Source organism: Coturnix japonica, chromosome 6 (assembly GCF_054131305.1).
Source record: "Coturnix japonica strain WE chromosome 6, WE-NBRP24, whole genome shotgun sequence".
NCBI classification, from domain to species: domain Eukaryota; kingdom Metazoa; phylum Chordata; class Aves; order Galliformes; family Phasianidae; genus Coturnix; species Coturnix japonica.
The window spans coordinates 40095077-40113248 of record NC_140668.1 but is presented as its reverse complement, the minus strand read 5'-3'; the positions used below and the strand labels follow the sequence as shown (position 1 = coordinate 40113248).

The following is an 18172-nucleotide window of genomic DNA, read 5'->3' as shown; positions in this document are numbered from 1 at the left end:
CCTTGTTCCCTGTGAAGAGAGCTGAAGAAACACCACTAGTGAGGAAGACAAGCAAAGCTGAATTTACCTGGGAAAACAGCATTGAGAGACAGAAGGCAGTCTTCTGTGAACAAGCCTGCAGAAGCATTGGAATGAGGTTCCAAGAAAGAGGGAATATTTCCACAGATCAACACTACTATCCAGCACAGGAACACGGGCAATGCATCTCAAGATGGGACACCACTTACAACACAAAGCAGGCACTGAGTCTCGTGGATATTAGGTGAACCACAGTAGGAAGCAAGCACCCATCCAAGGCTCAAGCACAGTCACTTTTCTAGAGAGGAGTCACCCTGGCAAGAGATATGTTGGTAGTACGTGAATGCTAAAGAAGACTCTGTGATGGGGCTTTGAAGAAGACAAATGAGTTTCAGGGTATGAACAAAGCTGGGTACAGGAAATGAGCAAGGCTGGCAGGAATCTCAAGAGGTTGATGGCCCATCTTCCAGTTCTGTGACAGGGGAACCTATGGGTGCCTCGTCTTCTGTTTATCTGTCCTTGAAGATCTCCTGATGCTGAATCCTCAGGCCCCTGGCAGCATGTTCACCTGCTTTATTCTCCTCTCCATTAGAAGCTGTTCCTAACTTGAATCTTTCTTGATGTAGGATACACCCATTAGTTCTTGTGCATGCCTTCGTGGACATGGAGAGCAGATGGCTCGATGGCTTTGTTCTTCTTTCCAGGAGTTTCCTACATGCAGCTGGCATTGGGATTGCCCTCAGTCACACTGGAGGGGAAAAAAAAAAAAAAAACCAAAAAAAACCAGATTAGAAACAACAAAAGAAAACCTGCCTGGTGGAACTCACTGCCACACAATGAGACAGCAGCTATGAGTGCCCTCTGAGATAAAGTAATGAGGCCTTTGTACAGATAACAGCTCCCAGAGTCAAAACAGCTCTTTGCAGAGAAGTGCCTTGTCCTGAGCATGAGCCAATCTCTAAATCGGCCTTTGGAGTGAGCTGCTCTAAGCCATCTGCTGTAAATTTCCTGCACCTTTCCCTACAGCTGCTGATGTTGGCTCTGATAAAGACACATTGGCCTAGACAAACACTGCAGCAGATCTCCTCAGCCCTTCACAGGTACATAGAAGCGCTTTGGCAGGGAGAAACTTGGACCACATTTTAAGCAGTCAGTCTGACACGTAAAAGCAGGGTGTTCTTCTCAGAGCAGCATGTGATGCTCCATACATGAAAAACAGGGCAGACTTTGAGCTGCTGAGATTTCCCTGCCTGCCATGGGTTTGGATGCTCTTCTATGAGTCTTACCAGCAGGTCAGTGTTTTGTAGCTCAGCCTGGAGATAGAACAACACTATATCCTTCTTGGACAGTTTATGCTCAGGGGTAGAGACTGCTCTAGGGACAGCCCAGCCTGGTGCTTCACCAGCCCCCATACGGCCACAAGCTGGGGCAGGCTATAAGATATCTCAGTGGCTCCCTGGGGGCTCTGTAGAAACTCACCCTCTCCCAAGTACAGCACATTGCCTCTCTACAAGCTACAATGCAATGCATAACTCCTTTGGTGGCTCCCAGGGGAGAGAATAGACCTCTCTAAGACCTGATGCCAGCCTGGAGAACTACCAGGGCTCTCAGCATGGAGTAATGCTATAACATGATGGAAAGCACAGCAATAACAGCAGGGTAGCAAAGTCATAGGGTACAGCAAATGAGGACAAGCCCAAATACAGCAGCCATAGATGCAGAAACAAAAGAAGAAAAAGCTGCTTACCCTCAGAAGGCCTCAGGTGGGCAGGAATCTTTGGGAAGGTACCCTCATCTCCAGTGCCAACACTTAAATGAGGTCTGGGAAGGGGTGGGTCCTGGCTCCAGCCCTTCTGGTCACTTGGGTACATTGCATGCACCTGAGCTCCCCTGGGCGGGACCTGCCTTCCCACCAATTGCTCTGTTACTGCTTCAAGCCTTGACTTAGCATTTCTGCTACACATGGCCATACACCAGTCTTTTGCTGCACAGCCCTGGTGCAGGGAAGCCTTCCATGCACCTGTAAGCTGAAAGCACAATCCTTTCCCTGCAGCTCCATTTTCCAGAGCAGTGAGAACAATGTTCTGTGGAGCTCTGATATGATGATTTATCCAGGTCATGGTGAGGACAGCTGGCTGACTGAGGTTAACAGCCTTCTCAATTCCATTTCAAAAAGACATAAGCATGGGGGCTGTTTTAAGCAATGACATGCCAAATCCTGATTCATTCACCAGGAGAGCTCATGACCAAGTGGGGGTCTCAGCCAACAGGCAGAGCTGCACTGCCAGCCTTTCTTAAGGAGCAGGACTATAACTCACATTCGTAGTGCTAAATTATACCTGACACTCCCGGCTGCAGACTCCTGGTATGTTTGCCCTGCTACAGGCATCCTGGGACTACCAGTCCTGGGTGCACAAAGTCCCCCACATCAACAGATCTATCAGCAGCTGTGTCTGGCTCAAAACCTCACTGGCACATGCAGAAGAGAAGGCCAGGCACATCCCGAGGAGTGAGTTCTAAGAAATATAATTAGTGAGGATAGGAAATGGATTCATACATGAGCAGAAACATGCTGGTGAGCCAGAGCTATCTTGGACAATCATGACTGTGGAGGTAGAAAAGTGCTCCTGGAGAGGGTCAGTAGCTCTTGGTACAAGTTGTGAGGAAAATGGAGAAAAGGGGAAAAAATTGGCACAACTGGAGGAGGTGGGAGAAGAGATCATGGGATTGTTTCCCTAGTAAAAAAAAAAATAATTTAAAAAAAAAGACAAAAAAAGGCTGAGGCCCTTCTGTGTGGGAGGAGGACAATGGAAAGAAAACACAAAATTGCAAGTGTCACATAGAAGGTGAATAAAGAATGATTGGTCACAGTCTCTTTCAATAAAACAACAGGAAATGTCAGGTGACTGTTCAGAATAAACAAAAAGAAGTGACTCTGCATCCTGCGTATGGTTAAACAGTGGAACTGGCTGCTGTGAGTTGTTGCAGAAGCCGGATAATGTCTGGGTTACAAAAATAGTTTGTCAATATAAATTCCTCAAGGGCTGTTAAACACAAAGAGTCCAGCTTGGACTCAGGAATCTCCGTAACCACAGAGATGGGAGAGCATCTTGGGGCAACAGTACAGCGTCTTCTTTTCTTCCTCTTTCCAAGGCATAGGCATAAGCTGCTGTCAGACACAGAGCACTGTATAGCACGGTTCTGACTAAAAAGAGTGTAAGACTTTTATGTAACAGAGCAGGATGTGCTTTGATTGGGAATCTGGTAGGAGAAAGGTAAGAGCTGTGTTTTTATATCCATCACTTTCACACCAAAAGAAAGCAGTTAGACTCACCTGAACTCAATATCAACACATGGAAAGGACAGGATGGGAGGGGGACAGAGTAACTGTAAGAAGAAACAGAAGCATGATTCCTCCCTGCCATGCTCTCACTGCACAAATCAGTGCATGGATACCCGTATACATACAGAGAACAAAATGTGGGCACACAGTGACACACTCACAGATTCATTCATCCTCCTCCATTCATGCTCACAAGCAGACAAAGCATGCAAACTGCCAGCAGCAGTCTTCTCCAGCAGACAGTCTGAAAACAGGCTTGCAACATGCAGTTCTGCCCACATGCTGTGCTGTCTCTTCACACACACACACACAGTGAGAACAAAGGATGACATGGCAGTAAAAGGAACGATATCTAGCTATGTTCCTTCAAATGAAGTGAACGTACCTCACTATCACCGAATTAAGTGAAATAAACCATTTCCACTTTGAGTAATAAGGAGAAAAGTACCACTCGGATTCTAAAATGCTGCTCTCCTTCTGGACAAGCCAGCTGTGCTGAGCAAAATTCTGCTGTCCAGCACGCTGAGATCTGATACTCCAGCACCAGCAGCACGTGGCTGATTTTGTCTTCCAGTGCACTGAGAATATTGCACTATCAAGTTTTTAAAATAGACATAATTCTTCTGGTTTAAGGGGTGCTGAAAGAGATTAGAAGCAGGTGTCGTGAAGGAATGATGCAGATTAAGCAAGTAATCCTGCACAGATTTTCAGGATCTGCTCTCTTCATATCCCAGAATCTGTTTGCCATCTGGATCTGATCACGGCCTGTAGTCAAAATCCTTTAATGACTAAAGGTGCCTGAGTGGACATCAGGCAGACAAACACAAGGCTGAACCGACATGTGAGCAGCGTGCTCTCCCAAGCCAGATTCACACGCAGAAGGAATTGTGCAGTCTGAGCAGTGTCACTCCTGGCAGCTCTGAAATACAGGGGCTGGAAGAGAGGAGCTGTATGAGGGCAGGGGACCAAGCAGACAATGGCACAGAGATGACAGGCACAAAAACTGCCCTGCAGGCCTCCTGTCAGGTCCTTAGAGCAACTCCCATGGCAAATGTCTGCTCGTCCTGGAGCAAACTCAGGATTTCAGACACACCATCCTCTGTCCGGGCTCACACACGTCACTGTTACACAGCTGGGGCAGCATGTCCTGTGAGGTGTGGGCTCCCTCGTGTTCTCTGCCAGCTGCCCATTCCCCTTCTCTCTCAGGAGAAAAGCAGCAGGATCAGCACGCAGCACATCTGTGCATTACAGCAGTCACATCCTCAGTCAAGTGCAGTCCAAGCACCTATTTACAGTCAGCAGAACTGCAGCCATCTCCCCAGTTCCCTGGACTTTCCCTCCTCACTGTGTATTGACAGACTTCACTTTTGCATCCTTAGCCCTTCCTTATGCTGTCATTTAGGCAGGAGCAGCAGATTATGACCGCTGCCGTGAATGCATTAAATAAAGTTCAAATCCTGGCCTGCCAAGACAGACCACGCTGGCATCTTCTCCTACCTGTGTCCGAGCTTCCTCCTGCAGCTGGCGGTGGCCTCCAGCTCCTGGATGAGCTGCTGGATCTGGCTGCATTACTGCTCCGGTTCTGCCTGCCTCTGCCTCTGCTTGGTCTGCAGTTGATAGATCCTCTGCTCTTGAGCATCCAGCTATTGACCCGCCCAGGGAAAGAAAGAAAAAATGGAAAAAAAAATCAATTAATACTAAACGGCTTAACAAAACCCTGAACAGCACAGGCCTGATGCTGCTGGGGGTGGGGATTGTCGGGAGGAGACACCCCCGCACACCAGCTGCAAAAACCTGATGTTCTGGGGACAGGAAGCCAATATGGTGGGTGTGATTGGGTGCATACCTGGATATGCCCCAGGAAGGCTGGGAGACAGCTACATGGGGTACCTGCTCCTTGGACATGGGGCAAGGGGGGGCCAGGAAGGCTGAGAGCAACTGAGCACACCCATAGTTATAACTGATGGCTGAATAACCGGTGCCTGATCCAGCCCTGTGCTTCAACTCAAGGCTCCTCTGCCCTGGGATGAAGGCCCCTCCAGGCACTTCCTCTGTGAGCGAAGGGGAAGGGAGCACAGTGCCCATGGCTGGCTCTGCCCTCCTGTCCTGCTGTAACAGCAGTGGGCTTGGAGGGCTTGGTGTTCTCATTTCTTGGCATTCCCGCTTCTTGGCATTCTAGCTGCAGAGAGTTCACACCATGAGGGAGAGGGAAAGAATCGGGAATGTCAAGCAAAATGCAATTAGCATGACAAGATGCAGATATTGATCCTCAAGAGCTGGCGGTGCTGCTGTGGCCTCCAGCACTGCTCCTCCAGCACTGACAGGAACCTCTGAGGCACTGCTCCTCTCTGCACTTGGTGGTACACGGAGCACAGCAAGGGCACCACATGGCTCCTGCCCTGCTCACAATAGGGAGACAAGAGAAAACAATGCCCACATGGCCTGAGAACTGGTTTGCTCGGTGATGCTGGCGGAGGCTGTGCCATGCCTGGCCATGACAAAGGGCTCCATCGTGCTGCAGGTGAGAACAGCGCTGCTTTCACTTCTCATGGACGGCAGGAAGCAGCCGAGCGTTCTGGGGAAAAGGACACTCTGCATCTACGGGATCACAAAGATGAGACATTCTGAGGGGCACAACACCACAGACTACTTGCCAAGCCTGGTCTGCAAGCAGTGTGGGCAGGAGGAGCACCTTGAGCTCTGTGGGCCCATTGTGCTGCACTGAGTCACACAGTCTCAGCCCTAAATGCCTTCTGCTGGCCCTGCTGCCCGCACCCACACTGCTGCCAGGCATGAGGGGCTCTGCCAGCATCGTGGGTATCCCAGAGCACACGCAGCCACTGAGGGCCCCAATTATTGTTCACTGTCTTACTAAATGTAGAGAGAATTTTGCTGTTAATTAAATATTAACTGATCATGTAAAAGATATTTACTGAAGACCATCACCTAGCTGTCAACATTCACTAAACACATTAATAATCAATTTGCATGTAATTAACATTAAATGATTTTAATGTCTACATTAAAGTCATATTGAAGACTGTTATCAGGGCAGTGGCCTGCATTCCTCCAAGCCACACTTTGTATGCACGTAAACCACTCAGCCCCACAGTGAGAAAGGTTACAGCTGTCCAGCATGATCTGCACCGACAAAACAAAGGAAGCATTTAAATTCTGAGTGGATCTAAGTGTGTGTGCATGTGATCGTGTGCCTGTACTCTGCAGTGGTAAAGGACACCTTTGTGTAGAACATGGGATGCCTTCCACAGCTGCCCACAGGCCTGAAGCTGTACCCACACAGCTAATCTGAGATGGGCTGGAGATGGAGAGGAGCTGGCAGGTACTGGGGCCTGACTCGAGGAGTCCTTGACTCCTCATTCTATTCTCACTTTTGTTTTTGCATGCGCTTCTGCATGAGCACCAGCAAAGCCAGAGGACATTTTAATGGACAGTATAGCATGCAGGAAAAACAGCCCCTGCCAGCTGCAAGGCAGGTGAGTGTGTTCTGGAGGCAGAATAATTCCTGGATGCTCAGTGTCATGCGGCTCTCTACCAGTCTTCAAGGAGCAGAAATGCCTGCAACAACAGCTGTCACACAGCCACATGAAGCAGCATCTGCCTGTGGGTCTGGGGCAGCTGAAGGGCGGCATCCTGCTCAACGCAGTGCTGCCCGTTGGAGCTCACCTCCCTCACCCACACCACTGGGAGCCAAGCCCACCCTTCCTTTGGCCCCACACAGACCCACGGAGTGCTCTGCTTGCAGCAGGCAGGAGGTGGCATGGTGAGGGTGAGCGTCTCCCGCCCCCACTCCTTCTCCTCTCATTTAAGTGGAATCAGTTGTGCCATTTCTGCTTTGCTTTTCAAAAGCAATTACTTTCATGTCATTTCTACAGACATTCACAGAGAGCAAGAGAGTGAGGGCTTGATTATCCCCCCTCCCATCCCCGTCCTGTGGCTTCCGCAGTGGCGGTGAAGTATTAAATTAAATGAGGTGTCTATGGAGCGGCGATGGTTTCAGGTCAGAGGCACTATGGAAAGCTGTATGCTGCACTGCTCCTGTATATGTAAATGGATATATTAAAACCACTGATGTCAACTTGCAGCACTCATCTCCTCTGCTCTCGGGTGATCAAAGCTGATTGCAGAGGCAATTACTGCAAAGGAAAAGAAAATCATGGCCTCCTGCTCATCCCTGAGCTACCGGAGTTTAATTGCTTAGTGTAGCTGAAGCTGCCTCTCCATCTCCCTGGTGTGCACACGCACACATGTGGGAGCAGCACGTGCCTGGAAACACAGACAGGAATGGATGTTTTTGGGGATGGGCAATGAGAAGCACCCCAAGCAAGGGGAGACCACAACATGAAAAATAATGATGCTTAAAAATGAATTAAACCACTACAGCAGGCAAGGCTGTATCTTAGCAAGATGCTCGATCGATAACACCAAAAGAAAATCAGGGCAGCATAATACATGCCCATAAGCCAGCCTCCCTTTTTCTCTGCTCTCTGGTCTTAGATTCACGGTAAGACTTCTTCAGCCATTTACAAATGGTAGCTAATCAGGCTCCCATGGCCTTGGGACACAGACCATCATCAAGACCTCTGTGTTATGGCTGGAATGACCCAAACGAGAGGTACTGGGGTCTGACCTGAGGAGTCCTCAACCCGTCATTCTGTTCTCAATTTTGTTTTTTTGCATGCGCTTTTGCATGAGCATCAGCAAAGCCAGAGGACATTTTAATGTAAGCACAGCGCTCGACCAAGTCACAGCCCACATGGTTTTGGGAGCCAGCCCAAGCAATCCGGGTGTACCACAAATGTCAGTGCCGGTCAGATGTCTGCTCTGGGGGCTGATCTCCTCTCCTTTCATCTAAAGGGCTTCTGCAGTGTGGAGAGCGGGGTCAGCTGGCTTCCTCCTGCATGTCCCCTCTGAACTGCCTCCCTGCTGCTGCATACCAGCACCCGTTTGTATGCTCATCCACCACTGAGCAGTGCGCGCAGCTGCCCCGGCACCAGCAGACCTACTGCTATCTCCCATTATTGCTACAGACCAGTTCCTGACATTGTGCTGTATTCCCATGGGACTTCCCTGACAGGTACTTGTGCACCCCACACAGATGAGGCTCACAGTGAGTGAGGTGAAGCTAACAAAGGCTGCATTGCACCGACCTGCAGCGAGTTGTGGCTCATGAGCACGAGGCCATTCAGGACTGTCATCTTACCCACATGCAATGTCCGCAACTGGTAACAGGAGAGCTTAGGACATGTTAGTGAGTGCATACTAATAAACACATGTTAAAGCTCTGCCTTGTGCCTGAATAGGTGCTGACAGCTGTGTTGCTGCTGCTGCTGCTGTGTAAGCATTTATAAAATCTCTGAGCTGGCCTGGCCAGATGGAGGTTTTCTGTACAGCTACATCAGATTAAATCACTGCAGCACCTGATGAAACAGAAAGGCAGCACCCTAACAGAAGCCTTGCTCCCCATGCAGCCAACATGATACTTACTGGAGAATGGGAGCGACATCCAGAGCCGGCTGCTTCGGAGTGCCTGGCTTTGTACCCTGTGAGCCTTGCAGGCTGTTTGGGTGGAGCAGGACGCCTGAGCAGGGAAAAAAAAAAAAAACAACTGAAGAGACCTTGCTGAGAAGGAGCACAAACTGAAACAAAGCCTGGGCAGTGCTGAGGAGCAGGGCTGCTCCTCTCCTGCTGCAGAGCAGCCCTTCACCCCAGTGCCCCCCCTTCCCAGCTGGAGGCATGCAGCTGGTGCAAGGACTGTGTCTGCCAGTAAAACTGCATCTCTGCCTGAGGGGTACACGTCCCTGCAGCTGGGACACACCTGGAAAGCTGCAGCGAAGAAGGGTGCAGTCAGCAGTGGGCTGTGCTGCCAGCAGAGCATCACAGTATAGTGCCACAGATATCAAGAGGCAAATTTACAGAGCAGCCTGGAGACACTGCTGCTTCCCTGTGACTTAATAAGAAGCTGGAATCAGCAACACTAAAGCAGTGCAATCGAACTCAAACAAGGCAGACCCCCCAGGAACTGACTTTCTGCTGTACTTTTATTCTCCCAGAAGAACGCACACTGCTCCCAGCCTCGCTGGGCTCAGGGGCTGTGTGAGACAGCCCTCAGCTGAGCCTGGGGAAGGACAGGCAGACCCAGAGAAAGAAACGCTGCAATGCACATCCAGAAATGAAAGCCAGCCGTGGCTCCCTTTGCAAAGGCAATGAATTGGAACACCTAATGCTGAGGGCAGAGCAGCCATCCAATGGCATCATTTGGGAACCCTGAGTAGCTCCCAAAACATCAAGTGTTATATGACTGTAAGTGCTATGTTACTTTGTCTTTTGAATTTTTAAGCCTTTTCAGGGTTTCACTTTTGCAATTTTCTCCTGCAGCACTACAAGGTGAAGTAGATTTTATTTACTTTTTGAACAACAAATGAACCCTTTTCTTCCTGCTGGATTCTATAGCTGGAAGAAGAAGCTCTTAGAAAATCCCCAAACCCAGGAGTAAAACCCTGTAAGCTGCTCAAGAGCATTGGGAGCTGTCAGCAGTGCCAGCCCAGCCAGGGCCTTCTCTGTCTGCCCAGTGGGCTCTGCCATGTGTCCCTTTCTTTGTGGACCTGTGTTTTCAGCCCAAGGATGCAGTTCTCTGTTGGTTTTTTTTTGTTTGTTTGTTTTGTTTTGTTTTACGAGCTGTGTCTTTTTGTTTCGCTGGGAGTGCTCAGAGCCCTTCCCCCACCTCCTCTTCCACTGCTGCTGCTGGTTTTATTCAATTCAACACTTGAGGGAACTGCAGATGAAATGTCTCTGAATCTAAATTGCCCACAATAGATCTAACAGCCTTTTTCCCTCTCCCCCCACCCAGACTCTCCTCAGACAGAACGCTAGAGCTCATTGTCTCTGCCTTACTGCTGCAAAATACCAGCACCAGCAGGGGAATGTAAGACAGGAGCTCAGCACCCACAGTCCTCCCTTGTCCAAGCGAAAAACAGTGTGCATCAAGAGCACACGCCACCTCCTCTACTGGGAAGGGTGCAGTAACAGATGGGGCAGAGGTGAATTGTTTGCAAAAAAGCAGCTTGAATCCAGAAGATCCCTGCATGCCCTTGTTACATTCTGCTCACGGCCATGTGTGCAGGCCACTGTGAACAATGACAATACATGCATTTTGCAGAGCACAGGCACTTGCAATGGCCTCTGGGGTCTCCTGCATGTAGACAACTGACACTCCAAGTTAAGCACAAGCTACTCCAGACAGTCTCAACGCTGCACACAGACATCCAAAATAAACCAGTGCCCACCACACCTGGGGGCAGCAGGCAGTTAGCACGTGTTTCTTTGGAAGGCACCACCCAGAGCATGGAGCAGCAAATCCTGATTATACCTCCACAGTCACAGACAAGGGAGGGCTGTGGCAGCGGCTGAAGGGCGAAGAGGTCATCCAGGTTAGCAGATAATAGCTCTGGTATCTCCCTGATGAGATAGAAAAACATGCTTCTTTAAAATGGAGGAGAACTCTCTTGCTATTGCTTGTACCTTTGTGCCAAGTACTGACATGCTTTGAGTAGGACAAATGATGCCAAGCAGCCAAATGGCATGTGAAAGTACAGGAAGTGCACACACTCTTTGTTATGGAGGGATTGAGTACAATTCTTGCAGAAGAACTGTGCATGTCGGCAGTAAACAGAGCACATCTGCCCCAGACTTCCCGCGAGCTCCTGCAACCTTTGGACATGTCACCAACCGTGCTGGTATTGAAAAGCAACCGCTGCTTGCTTCTGCGCTTGCCCCACTGCTGTCCACCTCCCAGGTTTCACCCTCAACCTCAGCAATAATGAGTGTGGCACGTGGGATGGTGGAAATGGCACCAAATCCTTTGTAAAGGGAGTTCTGTGGGCCCCTTCTGTTCCCATCTGAACGGCCCTTCATTTTCTCCAGTTCGATGTTTGCTGATTGTTCATGCTGTCTGGAGAAGCTTTGATTAAACCTCTTAATTTTCAGCTAAGCTTTTTCTTTCCAAAGGGCAAACCCTTGACCTAAGAGCATAGAAAAGTGGTCAAAAGGAAAAATAACAAGGCAAGGAGGAAGGAGGAGTAAAAGCTGAGATGCAGAGGCATTAAAAGCTTGTCACTACACAGAGAGAGATTCCTGCAGCGGTTCTGCAGAGCTCTGACCACTGCAAGACCAAACACTGCAGCTGCCCGTGCTGCTGGCACTGCTCTGCTTGGTTTCCAGGTGCCCTCAAGTCTGCCCCATAGCAGAGAGCAGGGCACTGGATAGCAGTGCTTCCAGTTTCCTTGCAAGGATGCAGAGGCACTGAGCTCTTCTACCACCATGTGCTATCAGTGGACACTTCAGGGCTTGTTTCTGAGACACCTGCACCCACACTTGGCAGAAAAGTGCACACAGGATGCTTTGTCATTCCAAGCCATGCCAAGAGGTCAGGGAGAGCAAAGCAAAGACCGGAGAGAGTAACAGCTCTCCAGTCAAGGGCAGATCTAGGTAACTGTGACAGCCAGGCTTTGACAAGTTCCCTTCTCGTTTCATTGACATCCACAGAGCTCTGCCCGGTGATACCTAATCCATCCCCTGAGACTTGAACAAAGACTGGATGCAGAACTACAGTTACACACAAATGCCATCACCTTCAGTCAGTGCTGGGAAAATTAGATGTTTTTTGCCCTTTGGCTGCAGAGAGAAACATTAAAATGTAGGCAGAATATTACTGAACAATAAATATATTATGCGTGTAAAGACAGAAAATGAAATGATAACTATATAAGGTATGAAATACTTCACTAATCTCAAAAGCCTGTTAACCCCAAAACTTAAAGACAACAGTTAAGAAGTGTCAACTTAGCAGTTTCAGTGCTATTTGAAGAAAAAGTTTAGACTGTGTTTATTCCACAACTGTGGATGACACCCATTTGCACACAGATATTAAAAAAGAAAACTGACCTCTGTCCTGCTCCCTACGTCCTCCAGTTTTAACTGAAATTCATTCATAATGCACAGATTTCATAATGCACAGATGGTCAGTATAAAAGTCTCCCTCATAATGAAAGCATATGTTGAGAACAAAAGCAAATAAATGGGGTATAAGAATAAACATACCAAGAGGCACCATGCTGACTGCATTATAGATTTTCATATTTAATTAAAAGAAAATCTGCCTTTGGGTATCTGTCATAAGAACAGAGTCCTGCTTTGGAAGCCACAGCCTATCTCAGATCTGCAGCAGAGCTGGTCACTGCAGAATCTGTGCCCCCAGGTGGGCCTGGATCACTTGGCTAGTCAGGATGCCACCGAGGATCGGTCTCTCTGAAGACCTGTTCCTCACCCCCATGGCAGAGGGGCTGTGGCAGCATGCAGCCAGTCTATGTGCTGGGGCTGTGAAGCAGGACTTCCTATACAAAGTCATGTTGTGTAGGAAAACAACACGAGGTTCAACCAACAAAGGAAATGAAAAGTAGCATGGATGCATTTAGTGGAAAGAGTAAGAAAAGTGTTGGCTTTCTCCTCAACAGAAGGGGACAGTCATTGACATGTGATGCCAAGTAAGACAAGTCCTTCACAGCATTTTGCTCTTGTTGATCTTTTAAGGTTAACAGCACACAGAGGGCTATCATAGTTGCTACCAAGTACAAAGAGGCAGGATTTCAGGCTCAAACTAAGTGGGATAGTTTGATACTTTCCAAGTATCTGGACATAAGGAGTCCCAGCATAGGGTGTGTAAAGAAACTGCTTCAGGCAATTCAGTGCATTTAAGACCTCATGAGCTATTGGGAGACTGACAAACAGCAAACGGTGTCTGCCTATGACAAAGAAGTAGAGGAAAAACAAGTCAGAAAATTATAGATCAGCCAGCTAAGTTCCAACTTTTGGAAAACCAGTAACTAAACAATTTCTAAGTGCCTGAAGATAGCAAGGAGATGGGTAACAGCTAACATACTCTCCTGCTTTTCTACAGGCAGCAAGCACAAATAGCTATGATCTTAAATTACATGGTAAGAGGTTAAGAAAAACTTTTTAGTGGAAAGGATAGAACTGAAATTCATCGTCTCAGGCTGCAGATCTGTGAGGCCTCCATCCCCATTTTGCAGGTCTTTAGATTCTTGCAGCTTGATGTTTGTTACTCAGGAAGACTAGGAAGTGTGTCCAGCAGTAGACTCTCAGTTTGGAACAGAAGCTTTAGGTTTTGAAGACAGAAAACTTCTTGGACTTTTTTCTCCTCCAACAACAACAAAAGAAACCAAACAAAAACAAACAACAAACTGGTATTTATCTCATCTTTTAGATAAAGGTTTGGAAAAAGTAGTCAGCAGGAAACTGAAGCAAATCAGAAAGGAATGCATGATTTTGATAGGCTGAGATGGCTATCATAGATCACTCAGCCCAGCTTGGGCAGAGAACTCAGGAAATTTGGGTTTATGAAATCTATATATTTTGCACTGAAATGCTGGATCGTTTCCCCTTCACCTCAAGCAAAGACCTAAGGAAAACAACTGCCATGGTCCTGGTAGCTATGGCCATGTTACTACTGAGCTCTAAGCCATCATGGTTTCTGCTGGAAAACAAAAAAACTGACTAAAATCAACTCTTTTGCTAAGTGTCTTGGTTAAGAACACCAATGAAGAAGATCTCCATAAACCAGCTGCTTTTCATATTGTGACCAGTGCCACAAGACAATCCTGATTACACAACTGTGTCTCCTCGGAAAGCAGCTGTGAACTCGTCTGCTGCACTGACTGGCCGTGACTGCAGGCAAGTCGTTCTGTAGCCCTATGCTGGGAGACTGAATAAGGAGCAGAAACATCCCTGGAAGACCTTCAAGAAGATTGTTATCAGTCTGTCTTGAGATTTCCTGAGGAAACAAATTCCCCATCTTTCCTCCAAGAAGCATCTGAGAGACAAACATGAGGGAAGGGGAAGATTTGATACACATGGCTGTATCATCCACACAGTTCCAGGCGAGGCCTGTGAAGTCTGCCTGATTTACACTCAATGGAGATCGTGAGTATGAAGGAAAAGGTGAGGTCCATTGGCTTTTGAAATTGGTGACAGTGCATTGATGGTTTGCTCTAGGGACAACAGGGGTATACCTGTCCATACTGACAACTTCAGGGTACCTGGATGAAAAAGGGCAAAGTGTTGCTAACCACAAACACGGTTTCAGATTCCACTTCTCCATTTCTGTGGCTTTAGCAAGAGAACAAAGCTCGGCTCAGTCCCCCAGCCAGGCACAAGAGCTGCCTCTCAGACACTGCCCATAAAGCCCAGCACTTGGCCGGGCTGTTTGCCCTGCAGCTCAGCCCTCATGACCACAGCGCTCCTGAGCAGACCGTACCCCCAGCACAAACTGCCACTTATTAAATACTGCTCTGAATCCTGCTTGTGTACCTGAGAAAAATCACTTGCCTGGAGAATGACTTGCTGCTGAGATAACGTGACTCAAGTGAAAGGAAACAGAGGGGACCTAGAGAACATGAAAACAGATCACAGGAGAAAAAGCTTCAAGGAAACAGTGCAGCAAACAAAAGATGCCAGTCTTACAGTGCTTTATCAGACCCCTGCGCCAAGCTGAGTGCCCACGAGGAGGGGTCGGGTCCTGCTGTCGCAATGCCCCCAGCAGCCCCGCATCGCGATGGAGCCGCTCTGGGCAGCAGCAGCTCCGCAGGCTGCAGACAGCACCCTGTGCCCACCCCGCACCTGGGAAGGACCCAGTGAGACTCAGTGCTGTGCGGCTGCTCCAGCACAGATGGGCTGAAGTAGCGGGGGGAGGAGGGGGGAGGGGATTCAGAGGTGAGATGAGAAAATATCGCACCGACAAAATGAGAAGAATGGAGGAAAACCTTAACCTCATTCTGCAAGTCATAATGGCTTTGTCAAAATAAGAGTCAGAGCAAATCCTCCTCCCGCACACCTTCCCACTCCCGGAGCTGTTCAAGCACAGACATTTTCTATTAGCTGCAGACTCTGCATGCATGAGGGAGAGACTCCGGCATAATATCTGCACAATAGCACCTCCATACAAACACTGCGCCAGTAATGGGAAATTTTAATGATGTAAAGCAGCAAGGTCACACGGTGTGTCCAGGCAGCCCTTGGAAAGGCGCAGTCTCTCCAGATATTATGGAGGAAAGCTCAGAATTGCTCTTGGTTCATTAGGCTTTGCCTGAGGGGTTTTCTTCCACTATTAACTACAAACAAGGTTCAGGTTCTTGTTACTGAGTTTCGTGCATGCAATGCAAAAAGGTGAAGGGGAAGGTTTACCAAGAGCCATTTGTAAATATGCTAAGACAATTCAGAGGCATTGTTTAAATCCATCAGACATCCTGTGTAGTAAGTCACCTTAAACAAGAACACTGAGCAAGCTCTGTCAATACAGCAACATCTTTTTCAACACGGAACTTTTACATCAACACCGGCAAAGAGTCTGTGCATAAATTACACACAGCAGAACATACAGCGCAATTTCTTTCCCTCTAGGCGCTGACACTGTGTTCCCCTGCAGCCTGCCTATTTCTCCCAGCTTTATGACCCCGATGAGATGAGCTCTCACTGTTTTTTTCCTTGTTACATTTTGATATTTCAAAGCATGGCCTGCTTCTCACTCCCATCTCCCTGCTCCACATTATTAATGAATTGGAAAGCAGACATCATTAGTTTTTGGAGACCATTTCTTTTAAAATTTACAGAACCCTTCATCTGAATCCCTAGAGCCAGTCTGCTGTTCTCATCTTAGAATCTTATTAGCATCATATCTCCTGGATCCTGCCATGCAAACTGCATTGCTATGCACTTTCTAGCACTTGACCCTTTTGCGGACGGAATTAATTTCCTCTTTGAAGATAGAGCAGCATGCTGTTGTGCTTGTTAAAGAACGAAAACTCAAACTAGAAGATGAGAAACAAGCAGATATTCTCAGTTAAATTGTAAGATTTTCTATAGGGGGTTGAGAAAGACTGGTCAAGAGAAATAATAGACTGATGACGCTTTATTACCAGAAACATCTCCTAAAAGAGCATGCAAATAAACTGACAATACTCACTGGGAATTTTTTTTTATGGTCTGCTCGCTCTTTTTATTCTAACATCATTGTCTTTGTCTGTAACCTTTCAGACCCTCCACCTGTTTCTGTGTGCAAAATACCAAGATTTTGGTTGTTAAATTAATGTGAATACTACGAAGAACTAGAATCCGCTTCCTGCTTGGGGCAATTAAAAGGTGCTCAAGCTGTATTAAAATACACAAACAAAAAGAGCCCTTGCAAAAAGATGTTATTCTCTACAAGAATAAAATGCATAGCACCACGAATACACTGACCTCAATACAGCTAATCCCTCCAAATGCCCAACATTCCTACATGTGGAGTAAATTAGAACATTTAAATTGTTCTGTGCTTGGTTTGCTATTTTTAGTTCTGTAGCTTTCCGTCTATTGAATAATTTTCCCCTCACAATTTAGTTTCTGATGTGCAGTTTTTAGCAGCGATGTTTTCTATGACTGTTATAGAGGAAATTCTTTTGTTTGAAGGCTTAATTCCTTCCAGAAGTTCATTAGGAATATGCTAATAAAGAATTGTATGGGTTTATTGTTAAGTAACTTGCAAAAGCACAAAAACAGAGAGCACAGAACGTCATAGTAAGGCCTAAGCCTTTACCAGCAAAGCTACCAGATTGGACTAGGGAATCAGAAAGAGTCCTGGATAGCTCAGACACATGGAAGCAGGCTGGGTCACCAGACCACAGTGATGGCTGAGTGGATTGCTATTTCCCATGGCTGTGCTGTGGTCCAAGTGAAAGGAGCTGGGAGGGATCCAGCTAGACTCAGCCACACTAGGGAGCAGCAGCTCCTGGGCAGTAATCCAGCAGTCCCATCAGTATGAAGTCAAAAGAAAGAAGAAAACTTCCGAAGCATGGTGGGAACTGGAGGCAGGTCAACTTATTCGTAAGACCTCTGCCTATATCTGCCTTGTCCACTAAAGCCAGACCAGAAGCCATCCCAAGAGATGCTATTTGCTCTGAAGTTTGGACCTCCTATAGCTCACACAACTGCCAAGTCTTGATAACTACATCTAGGCACAACAGTGCAAAAACTGGATGTGTTTTCTCACACGCCACAGTCTGAGTAATACTGAGTGAATGAGTATCATGTTCATCACCTTATCCTTTGCATATCCTCCAAAGCAGCATGAGAACTTGTGGAGAAATGTCACTCTATGCTTTACTTTACTACCCATGTTCTGAAAACACAGGGGATGTTCATACAGGCAAATGGCAATAACAGCAGTAGCACAAGTACCAGACACAGACTGGCAGAGAGCTTATGAATAGTACGATGAATGATCTGTAGCAAAAGCCATGGGCAAGAACTAGCCATTAGTTTAGGGCTTAGTAATGCACACTTCAAGTCCATTACTCACCAATCCATCAGGCAACCTGCTAAGGAACTGAGAGATTCCAGCACTTTTAAATTTGTAACACAGTGGCTGGCAGCCTGCACTACATGCCCTAGGTTAGAAGGGCATGGAGAAAGACAATTCATTTTGTGTCATAGCCAGTATTTCTTCTTCTCCTTTTCTGTGTGTACTTAAGAAATGGGCCTTCTATTACCTGCAGATTAATAGCAGAATAATCCTCTGGTGTCTCTGTTAACATCAACTACTAAGGAAAGCTTTCAAAGAACTACCAACCCTTACTGTTTTCATTAACTGGACTAAGTGTGGAGATGTGCATGAGAATGGATTTGATTTCTTAATTCAAGAATAGTGCCTTAAAGTAGAACAATTACAAAGTACTTTTAGAA

The 18172-nt window shown here is 47.3% G+C and overlaps 1 protein-coding gene across 1 annotated transcript in view; it reads right to left on the bottom strand.

The window, feature by feature from the left end:
* Positions 1-18172, bottom strand: part of LOC107319466 (uncharacterized) — an 83425-nt gene that overhangs the window by 3619 nt on the left and 61634 nt on the right. Inside the window, exons 5-7 of the mRNA XM_085551343.1 lie at positions 8867-8960; positions 4859-5004; positions 68-766 (exon numbers count right to left, since the gene is read on the bottom strand). The gene's annotated coding sequence lies outside the window, so the exon portion shown is untranslated. The remainder of the gene's footprint in view (positions 1-67; positions 767-4858; positions 5005-8866; positions 8961-18172) is intronic.